Consider the following 25375-nt stretch of genomic DNA (forward strand, 5'->3'; position numbering starts at 1 on the left):
AGCCAGAAGGAAGTGGGATCATATATTCTAAGTGCTGAATGGGAAAAATCTGCAGCCAAGAATACTCTATCCATCAAGGTATCATTTAGAATAGAAGGAGAAATAAAGACATTCCCTGACAAACAAAAACTAAGGGAGTTCATGACCAACAAATTAGGCCTGCAAGAAATATTAAAGGGGACTCTTTGAGTGCAAAGGAGAGACTAAAAGTGACAAAGACAAGAAAGGATCAGAGAAAATTCACAGAAACAGTGACAAAACAAGTAATAAAATGGTAATAAATACATATCTATCAATCATTACTTTGAATGTAAATGAACTAAATATTCCAATGAAAAGACATAGGGTGTCAGAAGTGATTAAAAAAGAAAAAAACAACAACCATCTATATGCGGCCTACAAGAGACTCATTTTAGACCTAAAGTCACCTGCAGATTGAAAGTGAGGGGGTGCAGGAGTGCCTGGGTGACTTAGTTGAGTAAGCATCTGACTCTTGATTTCAGCTCAGGTCATGATCTTGCAGTTTGTGAGTTGAAGCCCCATATTGGACTCTGCACTGACAGTGAGGATTCTGCTTGGCATTCTCCCTCTCCCCCCTTCTCTTTGCCCTTCCTGCATGCTCTTTCTCTCTCTCAAACTGAATAAATTAAACTTAAAAAAAGTCTGTTAAAACAAAAGGTGAGGGGGTAAAAAAACATTTATCAAAAAAATGAAAGTCAAAAAAATCCAGAGTAGCAATACTTATACCAGAGAAACTGGAGTTTAAAACAAATACTAACAAAAGACAGAAAAGGGTACTATATAATAACAAAAAGGAAAATTCAAAAAGAATATATAATAATTGTAAATATTTATACACTTAACATGAAGCACCAAAATATATACAACAATAACAAACTAAAAGAACTAATTAATAATAACGCATTAATAGTAGGGGACTTTAACACCCCACTTACATCAACAGACATGTCATCTAAACAGAAAATAAACAAGGAAACAATGGCTTTGAATGACACACTGGAATAGATGGACTTAACAGATATATTCAGAACATTCCATACTAAAGCAGTAGAATACACATTCTTTTCAAGTGCACATGGAACCATTCTCCAGAATAGATCACATATTAGGTCATAAAACAGGCCTCAACAAATACAAAGAGATTGAAATCATACCATGCATGTTTTCTGATCACATGCCATGAAACACGAAGTCAACCACAAAGAGAAATTTGGAAAGATCACAAATACATGCAGGTTAAACAACATGCTACTAAACAATGAATGGGTCAACCAGGAAATCAAGAAATAAAAAAATACATGGAAACAAATGAAAATGAACACAACAGTCCAAAACTTTTGGGATGCAGCAAAAGTGGTCCTAAAGAGTAAAGCGTATAGGAATGCAGGCCCACTTGAAGAAGCAAGAAAAATATCAAATAAACAACCTAAACTTACATCTAAAGAAGCTAGAAAAAGAACAATAAATGAAGCCTAAAGCCAGCAGAAGGCAGGAAATAGCAAAGATTAGAGCAGAAATAATTTATACAGAAACTAAAAAAAAAAAAAAAATTGAATATCAATGAAATCAGGGGCTGGTTCTTTGAAAAAAGTTAATAAAATTAATAATCCCTAGCCAGACTTATCAAAAAGATAAGAGAAAGGACCAAACTAAATAAAATCACAAATGAGAGATGAGAAATAACAATCAACACCACATAAATACAAACAATTATAAGAGATTATTATGAAAAATTATATACCAACAAACTGAACAACGTAGAAGAAACAGAAGAATTCCTATAAACATATAAATTACCAAAACTGAAACAAGAAGATAGGAAATTTGAATAGACCAATAAACAGCAAAGAAATGGAATCAGTAATCAAAAAAAGCCCCAGCAAACAAAGGTCCAGGGTCAGATGGCTTCACAAGTGAATTCTACCAAACATTTAAAGAAAAGTTAATACCTACTCTTATCAAACTATTCCAAAAAATAGGAAGGAAAACTTCCAAATTCATTCTATGAGGCCAGAATTACCCTGATACCGGATAGACTCTACTCAAAAACAAAAACAAAAACAAAAAAAAACTGCAGGCCAATATCCCTGATAAACATGGATGCAAGAATTATCAATAAAATACTAGCAAACAGAATCCAACAATACATTAAAAAATTATTCACCACGAACAAGTGGAATTTGTTCCTGGGTTGCAAGGGTGGTTCAATATTCACAAATCAATCTGTGTGATATACCACATTAATAAAAGAAAGATTAAGAATCATATGATCATTTCAATAAATGCAGAAAAAGTATCTGACAAAGTACTACGTTCATTCATGGTAAAAACTTTCAACAAAGTAGGTTTAGAGGGAACACACCCCAAAATTACAAAGGCCCTATATGCAAAACTCACAGCTAATATCATCCTCAATGGGGAAAAACTGACAGCTTTTCCTCTAAGGTTAGGAATAAAACAGAGATGTCTACTCTCACCACTGTTATTTAATAGAGTACTGGAAGTCCTAGCCTCAGCGATCAAACATCAAAAGGAAATAAAAGGCATCCACATCAGCAAGGAAGTGCTTAAACTTTCACTATTTGCAGATGACATGATACTCAGTATAGAAAACCCAAAAGACTCCACCAAGAAAATGCTAGAACTGACAAATTAATTCAGTGAAGTAGCAGGATACAAAATCAACAGCAATCTGTTGCATTTCTATACACAAATAATGAAGCAGTGGAAAGAGAAATTAAGGAATCAATCCCATTTACAATTTCACCTCCCCCAAATAAAATATATCTTGGAATAAACTTAACCAAAGAGGTGAAAAGGTCTGTACTCTGACAACTATAAAACACTAATGAAAGAAATTGAAGATCATACAGGTAAAGAATGGAAAGACATTCCATGCTCATGGATTGTAAGAACAAATATTGTTAAAATGTCTTTTCTACCCAAAGCAATCTACACATTTAATGCAATCCCTATTAAAATACCACCAGCATTTTTCACAGAGATAGAAGAAACAATCTTAAAATTTATATGGAATCACAAAAGACCCTAAAAGCCAAAGCAACCTTGAAAAAGAAAAGAAAAGCTGGAGGCATCACAATTCTGGACTTCAAGTTACGTTACAAAGTGGTAATGATCAAAACAGTATGGTATTGGCACAAAAATAGACATATAGATCAATAGAACAGAATAGAAAATCCATAAATGAACCCACAACTATATGGCTAATAAATCTTTGACAGAGCAGGAAAGAATATCCAATGGGGACAGTCTCTTCAACAGAGGGTGTTGAGAAAACTGGACTACTTTCATACACCATACACAAAACTAAATTCAAAATGAGTGAGTGACGTAAATGTGAGACCTGAAGCCATAAAATTCCTAGAAAAGAACACAGGCAGTAACTTCTTTGACATTGGCTGTAGCAAGTTCTTTCTAGATATGCCTCCCAAGGCAAGGGAAACAAAATAAAAAACTAGCAGGACTACATCAAAATAAAAAGCTTCTGCACAGCAAAGAGAGTAGTCAATAAAACTAAAATACAATGTACTGAATGGGAGGAGATATTTGCAAATGACATATCTGATAAAGGGTTAATATCAAATATACATAAAGAACTTATAAAGCTCAACATTAAAAACACAAATAATCCAACTAAAAATGGGCAGACATATGCATCAATGTAGAAAAAACTAGAATGTATTAGGCTAAGCAAAATAAGTCAGTCACAGAAAGACAAATATGTGATTTCATTCATATGCAGAATTTAAGAAACAAAATAGATGAACATAGGGAAAGGGAAGGAAAAATAAGATAAAAACAGAGAGGGAGGCAAACCATAAGATACTCAAACAGAGAACAAACTGAGGGTTTCTGGAGGGGTGTTGGGTGGGGGGAAGGGCTGTGATGGGCATTAAGGAGGGCACTTGTTGGGATGAGCACTGGGTGTTATATGTAAGTGATACATCACTAAATTCTACTCCTGAAGCTTTCATTACACTATATGTTATCTAACTTGCATTTAAATCAATCAACCAATCAATCAGTCAATCAAGCTGCAGTAAAAATAAAAATGGACAGAAGATATAAATAGAAAATTTCCAAAGAAGACATACAGATTGCTAACGGACACATGACAAGATGCCCAACATCACTGATTATCAGATAAATGTAAATCAAAACTACAATAAGATATCACCCCAAACCCGTGAGAATGGCTAAAATCAACAACAGGTATTGGCGAGGATGTGGAGAAAGGGAGCCTTCTTAAACTCTTGGTAAGAATGCATTTAGTAAGCTACTCTGGAAAACAGTATGCAGCTTCCTCAAAAAGTTAAAAATAGAACTATCCTAAAATCCAACAATTGCACTGCTAGGTATTTACCCAAAGAAATAGAAAAATACTAATCCAAAGGAATATACATGCACCCCAATGCTTATAGCAGTATTATCTAAAATAGCCAAATTATGGAAACAGCCTAAGTGCCCATCATTGATGAATGGATAAAGAAGGTTGGTAAATATTCAATGGAATATTTACTCAGCCATAAAGAAGAATGAAATCTTTCGATTTGCAATGATATGGATGGAGTTAGTATTATGCTAAGTGAAATAAGTCAGAGGAAGACAAATGCCATATGATTTCTCTGATATGTGGAATTTAAGGAACAAAAGAAATGAGTAAAAGAAAACAAAAGAGAAAGACTGGTAAACTAAGAAACAGACTCTTAACTCTAGAGAACAAACTGATGGTTATCAGAGGGGAGGTGAGTGAGGTGATGGGTTAAATAGTTGATGAAGATTAAAGAGTACTCTTGTGATGAGCACAGGTGTTGTATAGAAATATTGAATCACTCTAGTGTACATCTGAAACTAATATAGGAATATTACACTTTATGTTAACTAACTTGAATTTAAATAAAGAAAATAACACTTCTTAATGCACAGTTGTCATGTCAGTTAATCCACACTTCTTTTACTTGGGCTTCTTTGATCTCTACTTGAATATGGACATACTTTCAAAAATTCTCCACCTATAAACTCTGGGATCCAGTTTCTTCAAGAAATGTATTTTAGGGCCATGCTTAGGGTCAGAGTGGATGGATCTGTCTGGTTCTGTATTATAGTTCTTTCTCACAGATTTAAACACAATTCTGTGAGTAAAGCAAACCACATATTTACTGTGAGGTATTTCCAATCATATGGGTCTATAGAAAAAACCCCGTTGGGCTGTACCTCAAGTGGAGTGAGGTTGTTGTTGTTGTTGTTTGTACTTGCACATAAAAGTGTCCCGATAGATATACCTGAGGATTTGGCTTAGGGGTGGCCCCATGAAGCTCAATTGTGTATGTTATGAGACTATCTCTGTGTCATGAGTGGTATCTTCCTGCTCTGAATCAGAAATTCTGGAGGTGAAACCCAGAAGCCTATGCTTTAATAAGCCACGTGATTGTGTTTGTGATTGTGTTTGAAGATCACTGAACTAAGTATTTCAAGCAGATGTGTAATTTGTAAACTCTTGTGTTTTCTTAGGATTCTCTGATATAGAATAATAAAATAGTTATCATAGTGATAAGGTGATTCACAATGTAAAGAACTCACTGAAGACATGTTCATGATTTTGACTTTTGGTTTTGCCAAGCAATATCATTGCTAATAAATTGTTTTGCTTATGGTAGGGAGTTACCCGGTTGTGTGTGTGTGTACCCCCAACTTGGAAACCTCATTGCCATTGGACAACCTGGCAGAAGTTGTTTAAGTCAGGTTGGAGGATTTGGGGAAAATTTTCAGGGCAGGGTTGTCGAGCCCTTGGCCCCAGAGGATTTTACCTATGGTAGTTTTTATGATGTGGACTTAGGAAAAGGGAGAGGGTGTTAACATAGGTTCTTTCAAAGGCAGACTTTTTATCTCTCTCTCTACTAATTCAGTACTCAGCTGCCCTCTGGTCTGATCACAGTTTCGTAGTTCCCTGAGAATCAGTTGTTAAGCCTTTAATTATGATTGCTTTGAACTTGTTTGAGGCTCTGATGTCAAAGTTCTCCTATTAAGGTTTTTGATCACAGTTTTCTGTCTTAGTTTGCCCTATGTAGTCACATATTGCTGCATTTCTGCTCACACAATGGCAGCCTCTCTCTTCTTGGTGCCACCCGTTAAGTGATGATAAATGTTTTCTATCCAGCCCCAGAAGATTCATAACTTGCTGTTACTTACAGAGGCCTCCTAAAGCTTGGAGGAAGCTGAAGCCTAGGGCAGGATTGTAATTCATTTCATTCATTCACTTGTTCCTCAATACTTATTGAGTACCTACTATGTGCCCTTAGGCCCCATTTAATAATGGCAAAAACATGATTGGAATAAAGGAATCGTAACTCCTATACTAGTGCTCTTGTCACTATCCTCTTTCTTAAATGGCATTAGAATAAAAAAAAGAAACTAAATAAAAAGCAATGAAATACAAATAAATAAGAAAAGGAAAGAAAAAAGAAAAAATAGCAAAGAGAAAAAGTCAGTTGGGAGCTAAGTGCCTCTGGATGGCTATGCACACACATTTACTTTTCTGTCTCCAAAGTTCCATTTGAATGAGTGAATAAATATAAAATTAAGAAAAACAATGTAACAGCAGGAAATGTAAAGGTTGATATCAGCAGAAGCAATAAATTTCTGGAAGATATGAAGCATATGAGATTAGATCCATGGGGTAACCAGATAGAACTGATAACTGCAGTTAATACAAACGAAAGAGATTAGTATTGGAGGAAGAAGGGAATTTTATTTTTGTTTTGTTTTTTGAACACAACTTTGGGAAAACCCCTAGATCATAATCATTAGGAGCCAGAGGCAGGAATCATCTATTGGACACTGAATAGGAAGATCAGTAAAACTAGGACATTCCAAGCACTTGGAAAATGCATACCCACATAGCTCTCGCAGAGCTGGCACAGTTTGAGAACTAATAAATGGATTTTGTCACTGGTAGTAAGAAGGGACATTTAAACTGAGTATTGGAGCTAAAAAGAGAAGTTGGGTGGTATCAGCTGCCAGTGGGGTAATATCAGCTGCCGATAGGGTAAACTTTCCCACATCCTGACAGCAAACTCCTACCTTCTTTAACAGAGAGGTATCTCTGATAACAGGTCTAAGCTCACTTATCATAGCCTTGGGTTTTGTCCTTTGCAATCAAATTCAGTATCAGGGAACTGTGACCTTCACACTGGCCATGTGTATCAATTACCCTAATCTGTCACTTATAAACAAACATTTAAGAGTCTTCAGAAAAATAACGGCATAAAAATGAGTTACCAACTTTAACAAATCAAAATGATTCTTGCTGAAATTGAATTACTAGAGAAATATAGAAAAGATGGCTAAAACAATTTAGTATCTTCAGAGAGATTTGAGGGGACACAATATTCATATAACTATAATACACTGCTAAGAAAAAGTGAAGTGTAAGAATTTATAGAAATTAGAAAACCTTGGGGTGCCTGGGTGGCTCAGTCATTTAAGTGTCCGACTTCAGCTCAGGGCATGATCTCTCACTTCATGGGTTTGAGCCCCGCATCAGGCTCTGTTCTGACAGCTTAGAGCCTGGAGCCTGCTTCGGATTCTGTGTCTCCCTCTCTCTGCCCCTCCCCTGCTTCCGCTCTGTCTCTCTGTCTCTCTGTCTTTCTCTGTCTCAAAAATAAATAAACATTAAAAAAATAAAAAATAAATTAGAAAACCTCTACATGATTGTTGAAATAAATGTAACAGGGCAACTGATGATGTAGAATAGAAAGTTCTTAATTCCCCAAAGCTTCTTCATATATACTGATAAGACCAGTCACTCTGGAATTACTTTTCTTTCAGAAAAGTGTCACTTGAATGGACACAATTAACCCAATGCCCGGGTTAAAGGGGATAATATGGACTTCTTTGGTTGACAAAGGCTCACTGAATTTGACTTCAGAATGCTCAGTTGGTTACTGGAAAGAAGATGGAAATATTTGCATAGGGAAGAAGAAATTATCCAAGAGGGAAGATCAATTCTTTCCCTTTTGAGCTTTAATGTCTTTAGTACCTCTCTGGCTGACTAGGTCTGTGAAAAGTCCTGCGGCATAAAAGGCACCAAGTTTCTCAGGGAGGAACTCACCGTGGGAGTAAGTAGAATCTGGACAGGTGTGCAAAGGTCAACATTATAGTGAAAGGTTAACTTGGGGAGTGTTATGTATGGGCTGTCATGCAGCGGCTACAAGAAATACCCATGAGCCCAACCACCTTGGCAGATTAGTCAGGGTAGCAAATAATGATAAAGTTTGTATGTGAGCTGAAAGAGCTATATTCTTGGAGTTTTGATCATCAGAGAAATTTGTGCAAGGGCTTGTACCTGTGTAGGCAAAACTGTAGTGATGGATAAAGTATCATAACAGTGTTCAAAAGTGTTCCTGCTGTAAGTGACAAAAGGAGTCGTATTATCAGACTCCTCACACTCAAGTTCTCCCTGTCAGTTGATTGATGAAAGAACCGGGGCAAACTTTTTGGGTTTCGGTGAGATTTAGGGAAAAGAAAGATTATCTCCAGAAAGGTTTAGTTGTCAGCAAAATTGAAAAATACAAAAGATGTGACTAAATTCATACTCCCCAACAGCTGAAGTTAATCACACTAATTACCTAAAAATTTCAGTTGAAAAACTGAATAGTAGAATATGTGTGGTTGAAAACCAAGTCAGTTTTATGGAAGATCAAGCCCAGAAGTTTCCTCAGAATGTAGTGTGAACAGAGATGAAAATTGTAGAGCTTGGAAGAAAGGATGTCATTCAGTATATGAGGTACAAATATTCACAAGGCTGGTGAGATGTTCAGAAATCCCAGTATCTACCCAGTGAAACATTTATAAGGAGTAACTGGAGGGGATAGAAGGAAAGATACAATCACAGTCATAATAAAAGAATACTTTTGTCTTTTGTATTAGTGTTTTCATTAAAAAAACAAAAACAAAAACAGGGCACCTGGGTACCTCAGTCTGTTAAGCATCTGACTCATGATTTCGGCTAAGGTCATAGATATCATGGTTTGTGAGTTCGAGCCCCGCATAGTGCTCTGTGCTGACAACATGAAGTCTGTTTGGCATTCTTGGTCTCCCTCTCTTTCTGCCCCTCTTCTGCTCGTGCTCTCTTCCTCTCAAAAATAAGTAAATTAATATGAAAAAAATGAAAAAATAACAAGTGTTAGCAGAAATGTGGAGAAATTGGAGCACTTGTGCATTGTTGATGAGAATGTACAATGGTGGAGTCACTGTGAACAATGACATGTCAATTCCTCAAAAACTTAAACAGAGAATTATCATAGGATCCAGTGATTTAACTTCTGGGCATATACTCTAAATCAATGAAAACAGGAACTGGAACAGATGTTTGTACACCCATGTTCATGGCATTATTCACAATAACTAAAAGGTACTCACAACCCATGTCCATTATTGGATAAATGGATGCATAAAATATGGCATGCATACAATGGAAAATTCTTCAGTGTTAAAAAGGAAGGAAATTCTGATATATTCTACAACATAGATGAACCTTGAGGACATTATGATAAGTGCCATAAGTCAGTCACAGAAGGACAAATACTGTATGACTCATGAGGTTCCTATATTAATCAAACAGAAAGTAGAATGGTGGTTTCCAGAGTCTGGGGGAGGGAGGTAATGGGGACTTGGTGTTTAATGGGCGTAGTGTTTCGGTTGGGCAGGATGAAAATGTTCTGCAGGTGAATGGTGGTGATGGTTGCACAAGGCAGTACAAGGGAGAGGCACAGTGAAGGGGTTAAGAATGTGGGCCTTCATTTGAGTCCTGACAGTACCACTTATTAACTCTGTGCCCTTGGGCAAGTCAATCACTAATTTCTCTGTACCTCAGTTTCCTTGAAGGTAAAGTATGAATAATCATAGTAACTACCTCATGAGATTATTTTGAGGACTTAATTATTAGTGAGAATAGCATGAAGAAATAGTACAACTCTGTGGTCTAATTTGGAAAAGATCTATTAAAATTTAAAATACACTTACGCTCTGGGCAAGAGAACAAGACCAAGCATGCAGATGCGGTTCCGGACTTTGCTCCCATCACACCTGCTAACATTCCATTGACTGACTCACATGGCCATAGGAGAGACAGGAAAGTCATATGGCAAAAGATGTGAATACAGGGAGCGGTAATGGATTAGGGCCATGAATGTTACATAACGTCACCAATCTACTTTTTTTCATAGTTGTGACTTGGGGAGAAAAATCATATAAACCAAACATATACATGAGGATTTTTAGGACATTGGGATTATTGAGAACAGTGTAGATATTAGAATTACACTAGTACCCCCAAGGCCCAAAAGGAGTGTCTGTAAAATAGCTACATGCTTAAAAATGTTAGATGAAATAATAAATTATTCATCCATTCAAAGAGAGCCTTCCTTAACCAGAATGATCCTGTGAGAATGGGATGCTGGGATCCTCCTTCCAGTTTAGATGTCTGTGCAGCATCTAAAGGAGGTTGTTAAGGAGAGGTGAAGAGTTAAAATATCTATGGCAAACCTATTTATATGCACGTGTATATTTAAATGTACATATCTATACCATATACAGCTATATAATTTGTCTTAGGTAGTCTCCTATCCTCAATTAGTAAAAAATAAAATGAATGCATAATTGTGAGATGTGCTTTTTCTGATTCTAGGAAGGGGTTTGGGAAGTTTATAAGTAGTGGAAAGTGCTCTTGATGGAATACTCTGGAAATTGGCTTTTTGCCTTAGGTCTGCCACTAATGAAAGATAGAATATTGAACAAGTTCTTTAACTTGTCTGAGTGACAATTTTTTTATCATTAAAATTGGGCTGAAGGATCTCTAAGATTCTTTTCAACCCTAAGGATTTAAGGAGGAAATTAAAAAAAAAATGGCAAAATGACAACAGTATAGATGGGAATTCATTGAAACACATTTTGTAAAATTAGAAGCAGCAGCTGATTTATAAGAAGCAATAACATGTTCTCTAAAATGATTAATTATAATTGAGCAGTTACTATTGATATAAGGATGGCTATATCTCATGAATAAAATCGTGAAGCCCATTCCAAGCCAGTGTTCTGTTTTTAAACAAAAAGGAACAACAAGGTGTTTCAAATTTTTAAAAATCAGCGCTAGATGAATTATGAATAGAAAAAAACTAAAGATTATAAAGCTTACACTAGGTTATAAGTTACTGACTAATCTCTGATTCAAAGTGACATACTAAAGTAAGAAAATATGAAATATCATAGTAGCTTTGCCCTAAGATGTATCCTTTCTACTTGACAATACTTCCTGTATTGTGTTATGGGAGAGTATAGTTACCATTTGTTCCAACAACTCAAAAGGCTATGGCTGTCTTCCAAACATCTCTACCTTCCTCTAAGAAGCAGTTATAAATCCACAACCCACTAATGTATATGAATATATATTCCACTAATGTATACGAATATACATTATAGATTAGGTTTATATATACAAAATGACTTACTTCAACTAGGAGTAGCAATATATCACATCTTCTTTATTTTGCCAATTGAGCATTCAAGCTACAACATGTCCTTCTTAGCAGGAAGTCCATCATCTCCTATTTGAGAGTTCCTCCTTCCTGCTGTACCAAGTTGTTCAGGTGGCTTTCTCAGACCAAAGGCTGTCAATCGTATTTCCAAAGCAATTGTAAATTTCCATTGGTCCTTTACTTATGGTTTCTCATTGCCATATGGTGTCCTCTATTGAAGATCTGTTTTACTCAGTTAAATAGATGTTCATCACTTGATGGTGATTCATTTCCAGTCTAAGCCTCTACACTGACTTTCCTACACTGACTTTCAATGTATAGTGTCTGATCAAGATTCTGCATTGTAAAGTCATGTGAACTGGATTTGAATTTGCCTTTGCTCCTTTTTAGTTGTGTGACTTAAGCCAAGTTATCTAACTTTTTTAGTTTCAGTTTCCTCACCTATAAAATAAAAATAATAATAGAATTTCTCATAGAGTTGTTATGAAAATTAAATGAGATGATATATAACATGCAGAGTACCTGACACCTACAAGATTTACAGAAAATGTATGTTCCTGTTACTTTTATGACTACTACTAGAAGTAATACACTGAAAGTGTAGCAAAATTGCAAGATTGTTGTGATTCAGAGCTAAGTGTTTCCATTATTTACTTCTTGGAAGGAGCCTGGGCTCCCTGTGCAAGTTAGTCTGCCTTTATCCCAGGACTCTGTATACCAAAGTAATTGACCTCCTAGTTGAATGTTTCTCTAAGAAAAATGGGCAAAGGTGTGAGCAGGCAATTCATGGAAGAATAAGCTTGAATGGCCTATAGATATAATCTCACTATCCCTGAGGAAAATAAATTTAAGATAAAAATGAGATAATATTCTATGCCCAACAGATCTGCAAAAATAAATTTCTGATAATATCAATCGTGAGGGTGTGGAACAATTGTGCTCCTCATGTGTTGTGGGTGAGTGGGTAAATCATTGTAGCCACTTTTGGTTCACAGTATCTCTAAGTAGTAGGGAATGGACAAATAGAATGTGATTTATTTATGAAATAGAACACTACATAGTATTAAAATGAATGAAGCATGTGTGTGTGTGAACACTGATACATCTAAAAAATATAATGTTGAATAAAAAAAGTTGGTAAAGGATAAAGTACACCACTTATGTATACTTATTGAAACACAAATATGTACACAGTCATATGAAACAGAAATATTAAAACATGCAGGCTAAAGATAAATACCAATCTTAGGGTGTAAGATACTTATGGGGAAGGAGAGAGGCGGACAGGATAGACAGAGGGGTTGTAGCTTTCTAGATAACATTTTGTTTCCTTAAAAAAATTTAAGACAACATGGTAATGTAATAATATCTGTTACCTATGCATGATGGGTTCATAGGTATTTATGAAATAATTTTTTCTCCTTTCTATGACATAAATATTAAATAATATGACACCAAACAAAGAAAATTAAAGGGAAACTAATAGCTCATTTAGCTTTTGGGATAACTAGAAAACATTTGGGGAAGAATAAAATGAGATTTCTACCTTATGTCATATACAGAAGAAAATTCCCTATGGATTAAATTTTACATGAAGAGAAAATAGACTAGAAGATGATGTAGGTGATTATTTTTCTGGTCTTAGGTAGGGAAAATTATCTCTAAGCATGTGAACAAAATAAGTCTAGATAGAAGAAATTTTATAGATAAAGGAAAATTTAATAGATTTTTCTGCAAAGAACTGAAATCTCTTCTATGTCCCCAAACTATAAACAATATATATATATATACATGATAAACAACATGATATTCTTAACATGTAAGGAATCTGTAGAAACAAAAGATGTAAAAATGTCAAGGTTTGTCAGTAGGATAAAATGTCACTGGAGGGACATTACTAGAATAAGGGATCTTCTCTTACTGGGTCCAGTGTGCTGTACTTTGTTTTGTTCTTATTAATGCTGCATGATGGGTCAGCTGTGCAGAAATGTGGGGAGGACATCCAATGAAGGTGTGCCTCATGTGTGTTCACAGTACACAGACTCTCAGTGATCTTGCTGCCTTGCCACATCCTTGGTCCTCCCAGTTTAGGCACTACATAGGCCAAGGTTGAGCCTGAAAAGGTGCCCTGAATTTCCCTGCATACCCAACCCCCACCCTGTGGCACATTGGTACTCACTCTCACACCTGTCCACCCATCAGCCTTGGTTCACCTGTATACCAGACAACTGTTTCCTGCTTGCTAGGTGACTGAGGACCAACTCTGGCCTGGGTACTTAAAGAACTTCTCTGTGGATTTTTAATGGACCCAAGAAATTTTACATTTCATTGCAAAGAATTTAATAGGAAACATTGTTCTTTATTTGACTTTTATAATAATTCCCAGATAATGTGTTCCAAACCTGTCATATAACATAAAGAAAGGACTTGATTCTATAAATCCTTAATAATTTTAATTTAGGACATTTTTAGAACTAAGGTTTAAGATCTCATAATGAGAAAACATAAATGCTGCGGGTAAGCTTGACTTGAAGTCCTGCTTACCCATTTGTATTCTAACTGTAATAAGCAGATATTGACTGCAATTGATATGAACAACAAGATTTATTGATCTGAGCTAAATACCATTTAAAATAATGCCAAGGTCAATACGTGCTCAAGAGACCATTGATCTTGTGTGAAGGCTAAAAGGTCATCAATATTTTCATGATTGCACTCCATGTATTATAAAATTTTTTTTTGTAAAATGTAGTTTTGAGGAAGTATATAATTTATTCTAAAGAAGAATGTGAAGACTATTTAGAACATGTTATAATTATGAACATAGAGACTAAACAATAATGTATTTGAGTGGGGCTTCACCAATTCTTTCCTGAAACCACTCCTCCAGCTTATTTGTATTTTGGTGACTGCTTTTTGGGTGGGATGTGGCTGGAGCTAGGGTGGTGCTGTCATTAGTTATAAAAAGACTGAAGGCGATCTCGCGGTCTGTGAGTTCAAGCCCCGCGTCAGGCTCTGGGCTGATGGCTCGGAGCCTGGAGCCTGTTTCCAATTCTGTGTGTCTCCCTCTCTCTCTGCCCCTCCCCCGTTCATGCTCTGTCTCTCTCTGCCCCAAAAATAAAATAAAAAACGTTGAAAAAAAAAATTTAAAAGGGGCGCCTGGGTGGCGCAGTCGGTTAAGCTTCTGACTTCAGCCAGGTCACGATCTCGCGGTCTGTGAGTTCGAGCCCCGCGTCAGGCTCTGGGCTGATGTCTCGGAGCCTGGAGCCTGTTTCCAATTCTGTGTGTCTCCCTCTCTCTCTGCCCCTCCCCCGTTCATGCTCTGTCTCTCTCTGTCCCAAAAATAAAATAAAAAACGTTGAAAAAAAAGACTGAAGGAATAGTGGAAAGGGGGCTTATGTGTTCAAGACTAAAGGTAGCAAAGCAGAACTGGGAAGAAGAGCAGAGTTGAGAGAGGTCATTTAGATTTTCACTTTTAATAACACTTCCCCATTGTGTCTAACTCTGCTTTGCATGAGTCTACTGAAGTTAACAAGCTAATTAATGCCACAAAGTGGAAATCAGGAGAAAAACAACAGATAATGTCATAAAAACAGATTTGTATTTTTATGATAGAGAAGAAATTGATGTGTGTGAGCTAAAATGAGATTTTGATAACCAGGGAAAATTCTTTTTTTGAAACATGAGCTTACATTAAAGCAAGATGAGCAAGAACCATCAGCATGAAATCATTAGCAAAGAAGGACCCAGGTAAGTTTAGAACAAACATTTATTGAAACTTTCCTTCTGTACTTCTACTGAACTCCTGCTGAACTTACCTAATATGTCTAATCCTAAATGCTATAAAGTATGCTTTATTTGAATGACAGGGTGATCTTTTCAAAGCGGGTGATTCTAATTGTAGGTTCCCTAAGGAGATGCTGATAAGATACTTGGTCTATATAGAAATAATTGGAAAATCATTAATTCTATCAACAATTCATATTAAAATAGTTGTAGACATAAGCAGGTTTATATACATGGTGTTATCACTGAATAAAGGAGAAGCCTATAGGAATTATTAAAAGCATATCCATAACTCATAAGTCAATAATATTTTATATAATCTCAAAGGAATAAAAAAGTAAATACTTTTAGAATTAATTCATAAAAGAAGAAATACTAATTCCAGCACATGTATTAAAAAGCTCACATAAGTAATAATAAAAGAAATACTAATTAGCACCAATAATTTAGGGAAGCTTCCAAATTTTAAGAATACAAAGAAAATTATCTAGTGTTGGTAAGAAATTGTGGAAAATGGCTTTTTGATAGAATTTGTTAAATGAAATATTTATCAAAGCCTCCCCCGCATCCAAAAAAACTATTGACCATGCAATTCTATTCTAGGAATTTATCCTAAGCAAATAACAGGAAACATCAAATTTTAAGTACAAGGGGGTTTCCTGTGGCATTACTTAAAAGAATGGCAAACTTAAAACAATTTAAATACTCTAAATGTCAAAAAATTGTTGGGAGAGTCAGTCTGCCATGGGCCCTGAACATCCATCCTTCCACATTCTTGCAAAATGTGCCAGATTGCAAGGCTTACATGTCTTGTGATATTAATCAGTTTCTGTAGCTAGTCACATAGTCTACTAAGTAGCCTGACTACAATGTAACAGCACATTCCTTGAAGGGAAGAGAGGGCACTGCCTTATTTGGCTGGCTATAATGATTGTTGCTTGTCAAAAAGCCCTGGAGGTTTGGCTTTGGGTTTCTCTCCTGTAACACAACCTTCTGTGTGCAGGTGTGAGCTGGAGCTTTGAGTGATAAGTCTTTTTCTCTGACCAAGGAGTCTTTTGTCTTCTGCCAGCATTCATGAAGCAACAATAGGCTAACTTATTACCTTTCAAGTAGGGTAAAATCTGAGAGCCTTCTGGGTTTTTAAGGATTATTTATTTATTTATTAATTATTATTTATTTGTGAGAGTGAGCGAGTGAGAGAGAGCGAGCAAGTGAGAGTGAGCGAGCATGTGTGCGTGTACACAGGAGTGGGGGCCAAGAGAGAGGGATAGAGAGAATCCCAAGCAGGCTCTGCACTGTCAGTACAGAGTCTGGAGCGGGGCTGGAACTCAGAAACCTCGAGATCATGACCTGAGCCAAAATCAAGAGTTGGATGTTTAATGGACTGAACTATACCTAGGTACCCTGAGCGTTGTTTTTTGACAAAATAGGGGCTTTGTTAGCAGATTCTGATATGTACATGTGACAGAGTACTGGCTTAGACAACTGGGGCTGTCATAACCAAATAGCATAGGCTGAGTAGTTTATTTTTTTTAATGTTTATTTATTTTTGAGAAAGAAAGAGAGAGGGAGAGAGAGCGAGTGAACATGAGCAGGGGGAGGGGCAGAGAAAGAGACACACACAAAATTTGAAGCAGGCTGCAGGCTCTGAGCTCTGAGCTGTCTGCACAGAGCCCAACATGGGGCTCAAACCTACAAGCTGTTGGACGTCCAACTAGGCCACCCAGGTGCCCCTAGTAGTTTAAACAAAACATTTATCACCATTCTGGAGGCTGAGAAGTCCAAGATCAAGGTGCTGACAGGTTCAGTGTTTTGTGAGGACCCTCTTCCTGGTGTGTAGACTGCTGCCTTCTTGTTGTATCCTCATGTGGAGAAGAGAGAGCTGGCTTTGGTCTTTTCCTCTTCTAAGAACACTGATCCTATGGGATTTCCACCCTCATTTCCTCATCTAAACCTAATTACCTCCCAAAGCCCCCACTTTCCAATATCATCACCTTAGGGATTAGGTCTTGAACATACGAATTTTGGGCTGATGCAAACATTCAGTCCATAACAAGTACTCAGCTGCCATTGGAAGTTATATTCTCAAAACAATTATCAATATAAAATTGATAAACTTATATCAATAAATTCTCATGACATACTGATTAGAGAAAAAAATAGTTTACAAAACAGTACAGTTTGATAAATTTAAAAAATGTATACCGATTTGACAATAAATTATATCATAAAAATAAAAAAAAATTAAAAAAATGTATACATGCTCGGAAAAATTTCTAGAAGTGTACATATGAAAAGATGAGTCTAAGATCATTTCTTAGTTCAGTGGTTCTCTTTGCATATTTGGGGGGCCCACCCATACTAATGGGATCAGAATCTGTAGGGGGCGACACTGAGTATGCTGAGTATCCTTAACAGTCCTCCACGTGATTCTGATAAGTGCTAAAGTATGAGAACCACTGAACTAGGTGACATTACTCCTGCTCATCAGGAAACTAGACAACCATCATCTCAGTCCATGTGGCAGTTTAGTGCAGTAGTGATGATGGACTCTGGAACCAACTCCTTTGAATTGATATGTGATCCAGCCACTCCCTAGTTTTGTGAATTTAAGCAGGTTTTAAAATTCTCTGTGCCTCATTTTCTCATCTGGGAGGTGGGGGCGAAAATAGTAGTTAATCCATAATATGAGGTTATAAAAAGCTTAGCACAATGCAGATGATATTATAAGTGCTCTTCTTGTATTTTAGTTTGTCCAGAATTCACAAGTACATTAATACCAAGAATTTCTGTAGTGACCCTGCCAAGCTCTTTGTATGACAGCTGTGTGCCATGGTAATGAAAGCAAGATGAGATTTCAGAGTCAGGCAAACTGTGCATTCTGTCACCTACCAGCTCTAGTTTCCTCATCTATAAAATGGGGGGCAATAATTTCTCTCCTGCATTATTTTGGGAAGGATTAAAAATAAGATGACACGGAAAATAACCTAGCAAGTAACCTAAGTTTAAATTTATCGTATTAACTTCTGTTATATTAACACCACTTCTGTTACTCATTTAATTGATAAAAATTAATGACTGCTTGTTAAGTTCTTGTTAAGTTCTGTTTTAGGCTCCAGGGACAAATCATTTCACTTAAGAGGCCCTACTCTCTTGAAGCTTGTATGATATTGGGGGCAAGTTTTAGAGAGCGCTGAAGCTAGAAATACAGAGTGTTGCACTGGAAAAGCAGCATCAGGAGTGAGAAACTCTGATTTTCCTGCTCCTCTGCCACTAATTTAATGTGTAGTGTTGAGCAAATTACTTATCTGTGCCTCACCAGTAAAGTGAGAGGGTTGGGCAATATATTTCTAAGATCCTTTAAAGTCCGACATTATTTCAATCTAAAACTCTTACAGCTTCTTAAATTAGGTGTAGAAAACTGAAGTGCCTTTGTGGGCCAGCTACGTAGGAGAAATGGCTGACTATTTGGGGAGTTCATGCCTGGCTAAAAATCTTAACATTAAAATTGTTTTTTAAAACCATTCAATCCATGAGAGAGGCTGGATTCTGCAAAACTTGGCCTAAGTATTCATCCTGATTTAGACAGGGCATTATAATTCTCCATGCTTTAGTTTTCCTATTTACACTATGGCCGGCAAATGTGATTCATAAAAAGAGCTTAAAGACTTCTGAGATAATACGTTTTTAGTTACAATGGAAGAGAGAATGACATTCTGCTTTTAAACATGAAAATGAGTTAATTTTATAAAATAGAATATACCAGGACTGCTACAAGTTATTTAATTGTTTGCACTTCTCATTTTACTTCAAACTGAAGTAATAGTGAGTGTTGAGCATTGATATATCATCTCTATGCAAAGAATTTAAAAACTCTGACTACAAAGAATCAGCTTGTACCTGATGATTTTAGGTATGAGGTGGAGTATTCTGCATTTGCACTGCAAGCCTCTGATAGTTGAGGAGCTTGTTAATCATGTCGTCTATAGGAAATAATAAAGAATGAAGTATGTTACTTGTGTGTAGAGATTATGACACTAAATTCATTAAAGAAAGGATATTCTTTGGAAGAAAAATTACTGCAAATGGCATGGATCATGAAAAGGCATCATAAAATAAAAGATCTTGCTTTTTATTAAAAGAGAAACTTTGTCCTGACAACTTTCCTGTACTTACGATTTTGGAAAATGAAACAGAGATAAGAGTATTTACTTGCAAATTTGCCTTGATCTAACTGAAAAGTTTTGATTCAGTTTCAGTAAACCAAAGGGAAGTGGAGAATGAGAATTTTAAATGAATTTTGGATGTATGAAATATGGGTTACTCAGAAGAAAAAAAAATCACCTTGAAAACATCTACAAGCATGAAGCCTATAAACATCCCAAACAATGCTATTTGGGATCATATTGGGGTTTATTAAGAATAATATTTTTCCCTACTATTATGGTAAAATTTTAGGAAAGTAATGGAAACATTGTAAGTTTAAATAGTTATAGTTGATTCAAGGCTCAGGAAGTGAATTCTTTCTTAATAAAAGTCTCATTTTGAGATTTTATATTAAATATATTTGATTAACTTTAAAGGTAACTAAAACACTTTTAATTCTGGGAACTATGTATTTTGGTATAGTTTAGGGAGCATACTTATTATCACATCAGCATGGTGTATAAGTAATTCTTTTTTGGTTTATTTCTTAACTTTATTGTGGTGTAATTAACATGTAATAAACTGCACATGTCTAATATATCAAGTTTGATAAACTAGGACAAATACCTATATATGTATCTACATACTCATTAAAATGTCTCCACAGTCAATGTAACGAACGTTATATTGCACCAAAAGTTTTTTTATGCCCTTTGGTTATCCCTCCTTCTCACCTTCCCTCCCCAATGTTCCTCAGGTACCACTGATTGCTTCACTGTCTGTAGGTTAGTTTGACTTTTCTGGAATTTTATATAAGTGGAATCATACAGTAGGTAAGCTTTTTGATCTGGCTTTTTTTATCCAACATAATTATTTTGAGATTCATTCATGGTTTTGCCCAGCTCAATAGTCTATTTCTTTATGTTGCTGAGTAGTAATTCATTGTACGGATATGCTAATCTGTTTATCCATTTGCCTCTTAATCTGGTCAAAGTTTTTGGCTATTACGAACAAGGCTGCTATGACCATTCCTCTATATTTAAAAAGTAAAATACTTAGATATAAAATTATCAAGATATGTCAAGATCTATATAAAGAAAACTACAAAGCTCTGATGAAAGAAATCAAAGCACTAAAGTGAAGAGATATTCCATACTCATCAATAAGAGGACTTAATATTGTCTCCTTCCAACTTGATCTATAGATTTAACACAAACCCGATCCAAATTCTCGCAAGAGTTTTGTCTTTTTTCTTGTGTGTGTGTGTGTTTGTGTGTGTGTGTGTGTGTATTGACAAACTGATTCTTAAGTTTATATAGAGATGCAAAAGACCCAGAATAGCCAACACAGTATTTAAGGAGAAGAATGGAATTGGAGGACTGATACTACCTGACATTAGGACTTACTCTAATTCTACAGTAATCAAGACAAAGTGATATTGTGAAAAAATAGACAAATAGATCAATGAAAGAAAATAGAGAGCCCAGAAATAGACCAGCAAAAATATAATCGACTGATCTTTGACAAAGGAGCAAAGGCAAGACAATGGAGCACAGATAGTCTCTTCACAAATGGTGCTGGAACTATTGGACATTTACATGCAAAATCTAGACACAGACCCTACACCCTTCACAAAAATTGGCTTAAAATTGTTTTTACATTTATTTATTTTTGAGATGCAGAGAAAACGTGGGGGAGGGGCAGAGAGAGAATGAGATACAGAATCTGAAGCAGGCTCCAGGCTCTGAGCTGTCAGCACAGAGCCCAACGTGGAGCTCAAACTCACAAACTGTGAGATCATGTCCTGAGCTGAAGTTGGACGCTCAACTGACTGAGCCACTCAGGCGCCCCACAAAAATTGACTTAAAATGAATCACGGAACTAAATGTAAAGCACAAAACTATAAAACTCCTGGAAGGTAACAGAAGAAAACCTAGATGTCCTTGGATATGGTGATGACTCTTTAGATACAACACCAAAGCATTGTCCATTGAAAAGGAGAGAATAGATGGAAAGAAAAATACACAGACTTTGTTTTATGTGTCATACTTATAATAATCCTATAATTCATAACAATCCCTAAATAATCACAAGTTAATTAATCACAAGTTATTAAATAATAAGAGAAGACTAAAGTTGAAACAAGTAAAATGATTGTACCATCTCAGTAGAAGTAGAAGAGAAAAGACTTTGATTCCTGTTGGTCTGATTGCTTTTACCCCTACACTGGTGTCCTTTCTTACCAAGTAGAATCAGTGACACTGGCTGACTGAAGAATTAGGAGTTTTGGCAGAGCTACGAGTGATAGATTAGGGGTGGTTGTAGCTATATCTTAAGAGCCTACAAACCACTCCCCAAAACAAAAGCCAATCTTTGAAATCTAAAATGCTCAGCTTCTGTTAAGTAAGAACTTTCTGACTCTTGTTTTCCTTGCCTTTCCCTGTGCCAATAGTAGAGGGGCCAGATTCAGTCCAGTGAAACAGGATGAAGAAGTAAAAGAGCAAGATGAAGGTTCCAACCCAGCTCTGCCCCCTTAGTTAGAAAAAGGAAGAAATTTAAATTAGATGATAGACTTTAGTTAATGTCAGACAGGACTTTTGTTGCCTAGAAGTTATTAGAAAAAATGTAGGTTTTAGCAAAGGTATCATCTAGGGGTGGAGAAGATCAACTTGAGGGGTTAGTAGAAAAATTAATTTGTCCATTTTTTTGAGTTTAGCTCTTTAAATAAATTGCTGCATTCATACCAACAGAACTCTGTTGCAGAAATCTGAAAAATTAGAATACACCTTGATTCAGAGATTCCATTTAGTTTAGATAGCATACAAATTATTTCATAATGAAGAAGAAAATCCAAGATTCAACTTCCTCCAGTTCTAGAAGTCTCTGCTAATTTCTCGCCATACTTTTATGTGTACATGTTACTACTCAGAATGTTTCTCTTTTGGTGGGAGCTTCTTTGGGTGACTGCTATCTGTGAAATGCCCTTTATTTTGTATTCCCTATTATCTGTTCCACGATTCTATGGAGGATTAGGTAATTCTAATAAATCTTAAGAGTAAATTTAGAGAGTTGAGGTCAAATGTTTCTCCCTTCTTTAAATAACAGGGCTTTCTAAAAATGTATTAGATAATGTTTTCAACTTTCCTCCTTGAATTGTTTTGTAGCTAAATGCTGGGTAACACATTGATTGTTTTTCTCTAAAACAACATTGTCCAACAGAATTCATGCTGTTACTGAAATGTTCCGTATTTGTGCTATCTGATATGGTCACCACTGGTCACGTATGGCTATGGGGTACTAAAATATGGCTGGTGTGACCTAAGAACTAAGGATTTAATTTTCATTTAATTTTAAATTAAACTAAATTAAATTTAAATTCAAATAGCCACATGTAGTGGCTACCATGTTGGATAGCACAACTCTAGAAAATACATTTTAAAATTCAATGAACCTCTGGCTCCCACGAACCCCCTCATAGAGTTTTCATTTTATTGCACTTACTCCTTTCATTTTAAAGGATATTACAGATAATAGAGTTCTTTCTTTTTCTCAAAGGTAAACAGATAAGCAAGCTTCAGCTCAGGAAAGAAATGCTTTTGTAAAACCTTAATATATCAGGCTAAAGTGTCCATTTGTCTTCAGTAATATCTGGCTTTGAAATGTTGGTGCTGTTAGCACTAACCGAAGCCTCAATTTCCATGCTTTGGAGATGGTATTGATGAACATTAGCAGTGTGTGTGATACACACAGCGCCGAGCAAACAATCATATACGTTGAGCTCTGTGCTTAACAATTATGCCTCAGGATCCCTGCAGATTCCTTGAGTATCCTTTTAAAGACTACTGTCTGTTTTAAGAGAGGAACAGATGCATCTTTCCATATAGAGCAATCAGCAAAGTTCAGGAGATGTAGGGCCGGACTATATTCATATTTTTTTTCACAGTGCTGAGTACATTGGTGATACTTAAACCAGTCTTCTCAACAACTAGCATCTCTCTCTTTTTAAATTGGTTTCTAGTTTGGCTGTTGGAGATCAGGAACTATTGAGTTTCATGTGAGTGAATTTCTTTCATTGTTTACAGTCCTTTTTAATGCAGTGCTTTAAGTTGTACTAGTATTTGTATCTTAAAACCTGATTTTCAGAAGTCTCTACCTTTATGAAGAAAGCAGTTTTTTCTTCTCACTCTTTTGAGAACAAGACAATGATTTTTAAATTAAAGTAAGTTCTTTGTCTCACAGTATTGTCTTCCTTTTATAAGTGATATGCATCTTGTACCAGGGATAGGAGTGTGAGAAAAAATGTCTATGTATACACACATAACTTATTACATACATTTCACCCCCCTCCAAACACACAAATCAATTCTGCTCGGTAAGTGGAAGCAACAGCCTCATTAGAATGCACTGCAATATGAATCTGTAAATACATAATATGGACTTGTAGTTTTACCTTATAATTGACATAAAATTGGGCAAAACACTTTAGATGACAGAGAACTGAACCTCACTAAAATGTATGCAGTCTTAGTGTATATTTTCTTAGAGGCCATATATTAAAATTCCCCCAAAATGCGAAGTCTCCCTGACAATAGTTTGTTTTTAATTCATCACTTGGACATTTCCACTGATAGGAAGTTGGGTACTTCACCAAGTAAGCCATTCTATTGTCAGCTAACTACTGTTTTTAGAAAAATGTCAATATGAGGGTTGGGCTTTCCTCCCTATAGCATCTATTTATTGGTTTTATTTTTTAAAAAATTTTGAGTACAGTTAGCACACAGTGTTGCCCTAGTTCTGGTATACCACACAGTGATTTAACTTCTCTATGTTACACTATGCTCACCATAAGTGTAACTACCATGTGTCACCAGACAATGTTATTGAAGTATCGTTGACCATATTCCTTATGCTGTGTCTTTTATTCCCATGACTTATTCATTCCATAACTGGAACCCTTTATCTCCTACTCTACTTCATCCATTTTGCCCATGCTCCCACCCCTTCACCTCTGGCACCATCAGTCTCTTCTCTGTATTTATGGGTCTGATTCTGCTTTTGGTTTGTCTGCTTATGCATTTGTCATTTATTGGCTGTATTTTTGACCATTTTGACAAGCGTAAAAGATATCCATATAAGGGACCAAAAAGTCTATGTCCGTGTGGAAGGACAAACAAATATCAAACAAACGGTAATAGAAATATTCTATTAGTTTGATTAGCGTAAAGTTCTAGAATTCTTAGTGACCAAAATGTCAGTGAACAGTTTAAATGAAGATTATACTTTGCACCAAGTAAAATTCCATTTATGAAAATCTTAATTTGCAACATGGATAAAATGGAGGATGGTTATCAATTTTTATAATACTTTTTCCATCTATACATGGATTCAGTACAGACTTTTTTTAAAGTAATGAGTTGTTTTAGTGCATTAAAATGTAAATCAATTTATAGAAACTCAATTTGCAATCTTCCTCATCTATTAAGTGATTAATTTACTTTACATCATATTTTCTCTAATGGATGTCAGTGAGAAAAAAATGACTTCTCATTCTGTGTTGCATCTTGAAGCATAGAGAGATTTTCTGAAAGACACTCTTAATTAAAGACCTGCAATAACAGCTGATTTCGGTATTGAAATCAATATTTTTAAAACTATGCCAAAACTATTTATATGCACTGGATTGATTATGACTTTTTAATGTCTTTTTTTAAAATTCATAGAGATGCTATTTACCTTAAAGATCTAGAAAATATCTGAATGAGCAAATACATATGACACCATCCACTTAAATTATATATGTATTTCTTTTTAATAGTTCTTCCTGCCAGGAGGAAATTGTTGAACATATTTATTTAAAAATTGTACTA

At 35.7% G+C, this 25375-nt stretch overlaps 1 protein-coding gene and 1 non-coding gene across 6 annotated transcripts in view; one reads left to right on the forward strand and one right to left on the reverse strand.

Annotated features, from left to right (window-relative positions):
• The window catches only part of ZPLD1 (zona pellucida like domain containing 1), a 536628-nt gene that overhangs the window by 355577 nt on the left and 155676 nt on the right, over positions 1 to 25375 (forward strand). The gene's annotated exons all lie outside the window — the stretch shown is intronic.
• Positions 5135 to 5262, reverse strand: LOC122199049. The gene has a single exon (XR_006193318.1). It is a non-coding gene; the product is annotated as a small nucleolar RNA SNORA18 (small nucleolar RNA).

Source organism: Panthera leo, chromosome C2, assembly GCF_018350215.1.
Source record: "Panthera leo isolate Ple1 chromosome C2, P.leo_Ple1_pat1.1, whole genome shotgun sequence".
Lineage (NCBI taxonomy): Eukaryota > Metazoa > Chordata > Mammalia > Carnivora > Felidae > Panthera > Panthera leo.